This window comes from Rutidosis leptorrhynchoides, chromosome 3 (genome assembly GCF_046630445.1).
Source record: "Rutidosis leptorrhynchoides isolate AG116_Rl617_1_P2 chromosome 3, CSIRO_AGI_Rlap_v1, whole genome shotgun sequence".
NCBI lineage: Eukaryota > Viridiplantae > Streptophyta > Magnoliopsida > Asterales > Asteraceae > Rutidosis > Rutidosis leptorrhynchoides.
The window spans coordinates 160,631,655-160,640,108 of NC_092335.1; the positions used below are offsets into that span (position 1 = coordinate 160,631,655).

The following is an 8,454-nucleotide window of genomic DNA, read 5'->3' on the forward strand; positions in this document are numbered from 1 at the left end:
CTTCTAAGATGCCAAAGCCATATTCTCGTTCCATCTTGCCATAGGAGTCTCTCGTTTGATGTGAGGTTGCCGTAGATGTAAAGAATTTTTGAAGTGCTCAGCGAAGTTGCAGAATATCAGCTGTGGTCGACCGTTTCAGCGTCGTCGTTACAAATTGGGCATCTCACGGAGTCCAAGCCGATGCCCCGTTTGTCCAACTTAACTTCAACCGCATGCCATAACTTGAGCCTCTAATAAATCATTAGCTGCATGTTCACACATTTAAATCTAACAACAATTTCAGTAACCATTACATTGCAATAAACATCATATATCTACAAATTCAGCGCCAACTTATAAAACAATAAATCAATAAAAAAAAATCTCATACTCCGTAATATATTAACAACACTAATTTGCTTTTTTATAATAAAATGCTAGAGGGAAAACCTTTGACGATACGTAGATCATTAATTGGCAAAGAGCATCACTGAAAATGCATTGGACGATTCGCCTAGAGCAAAACTTCTATTAACAATCACAGCTTTATAAAAAGCTTTCTGTAAACACATAAACAATCAGTGACCACAAAAGAGAGAACGAAGCACAGCTTTATAAAAACCTTTCTGTAAACACATACACAATCAGTGACCACAAAAGAGAGAACGAAGATATTAGTCATTTAACAAAAATTTATCCGTATAAAGATTCAAACTTTGCAGGTATAGGATAAAACATATTTATTATATCACTTGAGCAAAAGCCGATGCTGCTCTCAAAAAATATATTCCCAAGTTGGTTTCTCAAAAGACTTGGTTTCACCACTGTTGAATGAATCTTGTTTCATAAAATTCCATTCTCTTGGCAGGTCTTCTAATCTATGTCGATAATGGTAGGAAACGGATGGAAGCTGAAGCTAAAATCACAAACACCGTATTTAAAATGAAACCAATAAAAAAATAGCACACAGGTCAACATATGCCACATCAATCGATTATGGCATTACAGAATGAAACTACAACTAACCAAAAAAAAAGGCACTCACCGATTGAATAATCAAAGCATAGAAGTGGTCTTTTTACTCCAGATATTTAGAGAGCAACGTGACCTTTAATACACCGTATATCTTAGCCTCTGAAATTTAGTATTGAATTTTAGGCAAACCTTGTTAAATGATCACTTTGTATATGAATGATATTTTAAGATGTCGCAATTCGTAAATCACAACATAATGCAGGTGATATACGTTGTTAGCCATAAAACTTGAATTCTAAACTTCAATGCAACTAACTGCTTTTGATATATCGAAACCTATAATCTTGTCTTAACTTTCACGTATATAACCATGGTATCTCTATAAAACTTTTTAGATAAATTGTTTCTTGTCAATGGACTTTTTTATCTCCTGTATGAACTTAAAATTAAAGTGGACCGTACATCGAAAATGAAAACATACGCACCTCATTTCATTGTATCACCCTTCTTTTTTAATCTTTTCGTATTTGTGGACCTGATTTTTTTACTTCCACACAGAGCTCTGCTATAGCTCTGTGTGGTAACATCTAACTGATTAATGATTATAGGAGAACAACTACTCAGTCTAAACCACTAATGAAATTGACATGAAAGGTAACAAATTAAATATATTTGTCACAAAAGATAAGTTAAAGAATACTTAACTTGGCATATGCATATTAATTTTGAATTCCTTTCTTCATTTTCTTAGTACCTTCTTTGTGAAGCAAAAATCAAATTGTTAGCTATTGGCTATGTAATTTAAGATGCAAGTAGTTATTTGAGTTACCTCAAGACATTCCTGCTGCTTAAAATCCGAGCTAGTGTATTACCTGTTTACATACACGTGCTTAATCCGTGTTTCAACACATTTAAAGCTCCTAAAACAACAAAACATATCTTAGTAGCTTTCCTCCAATCAATAATCGTGTTTCAAATAAAAAAAAAAATCAATTAACAAATATCTTGCAAGTGTAAACATCATTTTTACATGCCCTAAATACTGGTCCTATCTCTAAACTGTTTCTGATAGAGTTCAAGCTTACCAAAATACAACAAACACCTTGTAAATACAACATACAATCTTATAATTGAATTCAAGTCTTCCAAAAATTAACTTTACTTGCCGCTAATATCTTTCAGTTTCCAAACGATGAACCTTTCTATAATAAAACAAACATCTCGTAATTAAAAAATCAAAATCTAAACATACCAAAACATAGAGAGACTCTGTATTTGCTTCCAATTCCGGCAAACCCTCCTTAGATCCCTACTCGCTGATTATTACCCAATTCACATATCTCAGGTAACTCCTCCGTTGATAACGAAGATCCTGGGAACGCACTCCTTTGGTAACGAAGATTCTGAGAACGCACCCTCGTAGGTGAAAACAGAACTGCAAGTGACAACGCAATTTCATCACAATTTCACAAAACCTGAAAAATATAGTCATAAACTTTAGACCAAAAATCGAAACCCTAAATTTATAACGCTTACCTGGTAGTTGAAAAATGGAAATCACATACACGATAACGGAAACGAAACGGTGCGTCTGACGGAATGGGTTGCACGCGGATAAGAAGACGTAGGTTGTGCCTGCGACGGTGACGATGTTGACGAAGGTGAGGGTGGTTGTGACGAAGTGAATTCAGCGATGAAAACGTTGGTGAAGATGACGGTGTTTGTGGATGCGGATGAAGAGAGATGAAGCGCCCGAGGGTTCCAGAAGAAGGTAGGGATGTGGAATGGAAATATTGGACGGATGTGGGAGCATAATGTAAATATGCTCAAGTGTAGTTGTATTAAATATCTTATCTGTAAAATGACTCAAATAGCCTATTCGGGAAGAAGTTTGTAGTGAATAGTAGAAACTTGCTCTCTGTTGAGTATATTTAGAATTAGAATTAGAATTAGAATTAGAATTAGAATGTAATGTAATGTAATGTAATGTAACGTAATGTAATTAGAATGTAATTTGAATTTGAATTTGAATGAAGTTATGACTTGTTATTAGATTGTTTTTTTGAAAAGCTTCAGATTAACGAGCTCGAGTTTTTTCTTAATGAGCTGAGCTTTATTCGAGCTAAAGCTTGTTTAAGCATTTTAGAAAAAACGAGTCGATCACGAGCCGAGCTCGAGCTTTTAATATGTATCACGAGCCGAGCTCGAGCCTAAAAATTAAAGCTCGACTCGAGCCGAGCTCTAGCTCGAGCTTTACAAAAATCAGTCGAGCCGAGCTCGAACGCTATCAAGCTCGGGCTCGGCTCGGCTCATTTACAAGCCAAATGTGGCTAAAAATAACCCGTCAGGTGCCACTATATGACCCGCCATGTTGCACAAGAAAAAAAAGTTCACACTTTGCCCGAGACTCCATGGTAGAATTCTCTTGAGATTCCTTTCATCGCAAGTGTATCAACTCTTTAATCCTCAGAAGAGGTTTCAAGTTCAAATCTTACTAAAAACATACGTTGGGTAGCTAACCGTGAAAATGGTCACTCACGAGATAACCCGGTTAGACTGCTTATATGCGAGTATAAGACACTATAAGATACTCTTGTTCCTTGGATATGTTTACATGGTATATCAATAGTACGTTTTATAAACTTTGTTATACACTTGATGACATGAACAAATTGAAAACCATGTAGCAAAGAATGTACGTATTCATTAACTATTCGATGCAATGTTGTAGTTGTTGGAAAATCATGTGTACTTTTAAATCAGATTAACGCAGCGGATAGTTAAAAATAATAATCAATTATTATTTTATAAACCATTTACAAAATTAAATATTCATATATTTAGATTTAATAAAACATGCACATAATTAACGATCCCAAAGATCCAGTTACACCACTAATAATTGTCAAAATATGTAATTCACAAAGTGAGTAAACGATATACCTTTCTTGAAGAAACTGATTGAAGGAGAGAAACCTACGATCAAAAATATGACCGTCTCTTTGGATAGTCCACACTACACTTCAAACAACGTCAATGGATGCTAGTCCAAACCCAAGTAATAATTAATCAACCTTTGATTAATATTATGAACCCAAAATAATACTTTTGTTACTTTCTCTCTTAAGTTTTCTGGTGACTCTCACACTCCCAAAAACCAATCAATGCTTATATTTATAATATATGTGTAAAAGTAAACATTGAATCGTGAAGTCCGTGAAAACAAAACGCGTACAAAGTTATTTTGTTTCTATCTATATTTTGATTCCCAAAATCTAATATTTAGATTGATTTGGTTTTAAAAAGTCGTATTTCTCAAATACTTCTGGGGTCTGTTATGTAACTTATAATTAATAATTTCATTTCATGTGAATAGTAAATTAATTAATTTCGATTCATTTACTATTCATATGAATAGTAAATGAATTAATTTCGATTTACTATTTTGTTACTTGAGTAATATATATACATCATATATATATATTTTTTATTTGACGTCTCGGTGTATATGTGTGTGACCCCGAAGGCTCAAATGAAGTTGGCCATATAGTTATATGTTGTTCCTTGCACATTAATCCTACAGACTCCCACTTGTGCATGGCACAACACCAAGTAACTATACAAACAATGGTAAGCGTCTAGCAACACGTCATTGTCCCCAAATTCATGTGAGGGTAGTTTCTCGAAACTGTTTGTGGTAAGTTTTAAATGTCATTCGTCCTTTTGTTTCAGATACTTTAGTTAAACTTGATATATGGATCATCGGTCATTCTCATTTGTTTAACAATTTTGTTTCTCAATCTTAGAACTGAATTAGATCACCAAATTAATTAAGTATCATCTTAATTATATCTGGGTGTGGCCACACAAATATCTTATTCATTCATCGAGGAGCTCAAAAAGTATCTAACTCCAAACATTTTAGAGGAACAAATCCTATATTGCATACACATGTCTATCACGAGATTTACATTATACCCGATAATGGCCTTTATAACAGCCTTATTCAGGACAACGTTTAATCATATCAAAATACAAGGCTACACTCATCAAGACGGGCGTGCATCTCAAGTCTAAGGACATAAAGACATAATCACTAAAAGATTTACTACTGACTACGATCCATGTATGTAACATCCTCAATCGGGCCTAGTTGTAAGATTACTATTTTGCCCTTAAGTTAGTAATGTGTTATTATATGCTTTTATTTTTATTTAATATTTATTATTAAATAATGATGTGGTTAGGACCAGTTTGTGACAAGGGTCACAGAACAGGTTTGTTTATTTAATTTGGACTTCGTTTGGGTTGCCAAATGTTGTACTAAAGATATCAAATAACTGATAAATACCCGTGTATCGCACAGTGTGGGAATTAAACCCAATTAAGTAACTAGTGCTGTCCACTTTCTTGCATTTTCCATACTCTTCCCAAACCACACCCGTTCTTCATCTTCTCCACCAATCAAACCCTAATCCTTGATCTTTATCTAGAGCTCAAATTGTTCATATCTTTTTGTTCCTTGTGATTCACTGATTCTTTTAAGGTAAGAATCACAAGCTTCCATGCTCTAATCTTTGAGAAATTTAAGGTTTTGTGTGAGCTTTGTAAAAAGCTTGAATTTGTGTCAAAACAAGTGATTTAAGTGTTGTTATGGTCAAATTGTTGTGGGTTTTGAGTCTATAACAAGTAGTGAACAAGTTGTGGTCGATTTTGGTGTGTAAAACGAGCTCTAGATCGAGATTTGAGGATTTCATCGTGAAGTCCGTAGCCTTTGTTCAGTTTCTGATGAAGATGAACACACTAGGCTGACTGTCGGTCGACAGTCAACCGACTGAGGGTTGAACCGGCCGATTGGCGAAGACAACCGACCGACTGTTGAGTGAACCGACCGACTGAGATTTACCTTCGGCCGATTGATATAATACCAAATGAATCGACCGACTGGGAAGGTCAGTCGACCGGTTGTGTCGACAGTCGACCGGTTGTGTCGACAGTCGACCGACTGTAAGAGTCAGTCGACCGACTGAGTGTCCAGGGCAGAATATTTTACCTAAGTGTTGATTTTTAGCCGTTATGCTGCCTGTTTGTATTTTGATGTTTATGATGTAAATTTTGAAAGTGCATTAAGCAAAAAAATTTAGCGGACAGTTTTTGATACAAATTTATATATTGTGTTATTTAATGTTAACGAACAGAAATTAACTTGTGTATATGTTTTTCTCAGGAGAAAAGGAGAAAGAGAAGGTTCAGTGATTAGATAGTTGAATACCTTCTCGTTTGGAGGTATTTGGTGAGTGGGACTAACTGGGGAATATAGTATATAGAAGCATGTTATATTATGATTGCCATGCTTGTTAGATATACTTATTGTTGTGGTTAGTTAGTACTTGTGATGACTGCATGTTAGTTGATGCTTGTCTGCTGGAGCCCGGTGCGTCCCTATTGTGTGGTAGCCTAGGTAAGAGAGATCAACCTGCGGGTTGGGTTCCTTTGTGGTAGCCTAGACAGCCGTGGTGTATATATATGTGAATGACGCGTCCGTCGCGTGTGGATTATGTATATACATACGATGGTGGAGGAACTTCTAGTAAGCCCCAGTCCTATCAGCTGGTGGTTAATCGTTTGGCCGAGCCGCCAGAGTCTCTGTAGACGGCACTTGGGTGATGTTTGTGTGTTAGACTATTGTGACATGATTAGTATAACACTTATGTATGCTATGGCCTGTAGTTAGTCGTACTCACTTAGCTTCGTGCTAATTCCCCTCCATCTCCTCCCTGCAGGTTGTTAGCTTTTGTAGATAGTGCTTTTGGGAGAAGACGGGCATGATGATGTTATGTTTGACAGGGTTAACTCTGATGTGGTCTTTTAGAATATGAACCGTGTACTTTTGAAAACAGAATGTATTTACGTCTCTTCCTGTTAATATGTAAATTGTTTTAATGACACGTGATATCGATTTGTACAAATGTCGATATCATATTTAATTAATATTATGCTTCCGCCACGTATTTGTTATAAAAAAAATAGCGGTGTCACAAGTTGGTATCAGAGCTGAGTTTGGCAGCATGTGCATTGTGATCTACATGTCATGTTCCCAAACTTAGAAGAGTCATGTCAAACATAACATGCTGGGGATGGGTTAAGTGAGTATTAGGACAGGATATGTGTTAGTTGTTAGTACTAACAGAATTTATACTAAGCTTTGGTGTGAGTGTTGTGGTAGTGCAGTAATGGTAGATAATGAAGCAACCGCTACTGGCCCTACTGGCCCTGGAACTGGTACTTTTAGAGCCCCTGACGAAGATGGACATGTGTCTTCAGAAGAAAAAACTTCTCAAGAAGTAATAGAACCTCAAAGTCGGTTACTAGAAGCTCAGGAGAAAATTAAGGAATTGGAACAAGAACGGGCGCAATGGAACCCAAATACCACTGCGTTGAACACAACCTTTCCTCCTAACTTTTATAATCAAGCCGGTGGCAGTTCTCAATCACAGTTTCCACAAAATACCTATCAAAACTATCAAATGCCATTTCCGTTTAACCAGACTTTTTCTAATCAAATGATGTACCCATTTCAAGTCCCTGAGACAAGAAGGAAGTGTACCTATAAACAGTTTATGGATTTCAAACCTCCTGAGTACAGCGGACACACAAACCCTACGATGACCCTCAATTGGCTAAGAGAAGTGGAGAGGGTGTTAGAAGCATGTTTTTGTGAGCCAGAATCCATGGTGTTATTTGCTAGTAGGCTTCTCAAAGGTGAAGCAATGGAATGGTGGGGCTTTATCACTGCATATTTACCTAAAGAACAGATCAGTCAAATTACCTGGGAACAATTTGCTGCTAAAGTTCGTGAGCAGTATTGTTCTAAGTATGAGATGGAAAGATTGAAAACCGAGTTTCGGAGTATGAAGATGACAGAAAGTATGACGATTGATGAGGTTTTCAGAGATTTCACATCTAAGCTAAGGTTCGTTCAACAGTGGGTACCAACTGAAAAATATAAGATTCAGCATTTTATGCGTGTGATTAAGCCAGAATATAGAACAGTTGCGAGATTTGCAACCACATTGGCACAGGCTCATGAGATGGCGAAGATTACTGAAGGTGATATCATGGCAGCTAAAAGAGAAAGTTCGAAAAGTGGATCTTTTGGAGGAAAATCAGAAAGTCAATCGGGTGGTCAGTCTGTTCAGCAATCAAGTAAGAAATCAGGATTTCGTGGTAAGAAGTCAGGTGGATTTAAACAGAAAAGTAAGTCTGGTATGAGTGGGTCAGGTTCAACTCAGTCTGGGTGGTGTAATGTTTGTAAGTCAACCCATGTTGGTCAGTGTTCTCCAATGACCAGAAGGTATTTGAAATGTGGAGTGTTAGGTCATGAATCAACAGCTTGTTCATTTAAGTCTAATATTTGTTGGAGTTGCCATCAAGAGGGGCATAGATCTGCTAATTGTCCATCTGCGTCAAGATCCGGTTCTGGGGCAGGGTCAGGGGCGA

At 36.6% G+C, this 8,454-nt stretch overlaps 1 long non-coding RNA gene across 1 annotated transcript; it reads right to left on the minus strand.

The window, feature by feature from the left end:
* Positions 1-609: 609 nt before the first annotated feature.
* On the minus strand, positions 610-1,526 carry LOC139896944 (uncharacterized). Its single transcript, XR_011776396.1, has 3 exons — positions 1,440-1,526; positions 1,025-1,113; positions 610-895 (listed from the first exon to the last, which is right to left on the minus strand). It is a non-coding gene; the product is annotated as an uncharacterized lncRNA (long non-coding RNA).
* Between the last annotated feature and the right edge of the window lie 6,928 nt (positions 1,527-8,454).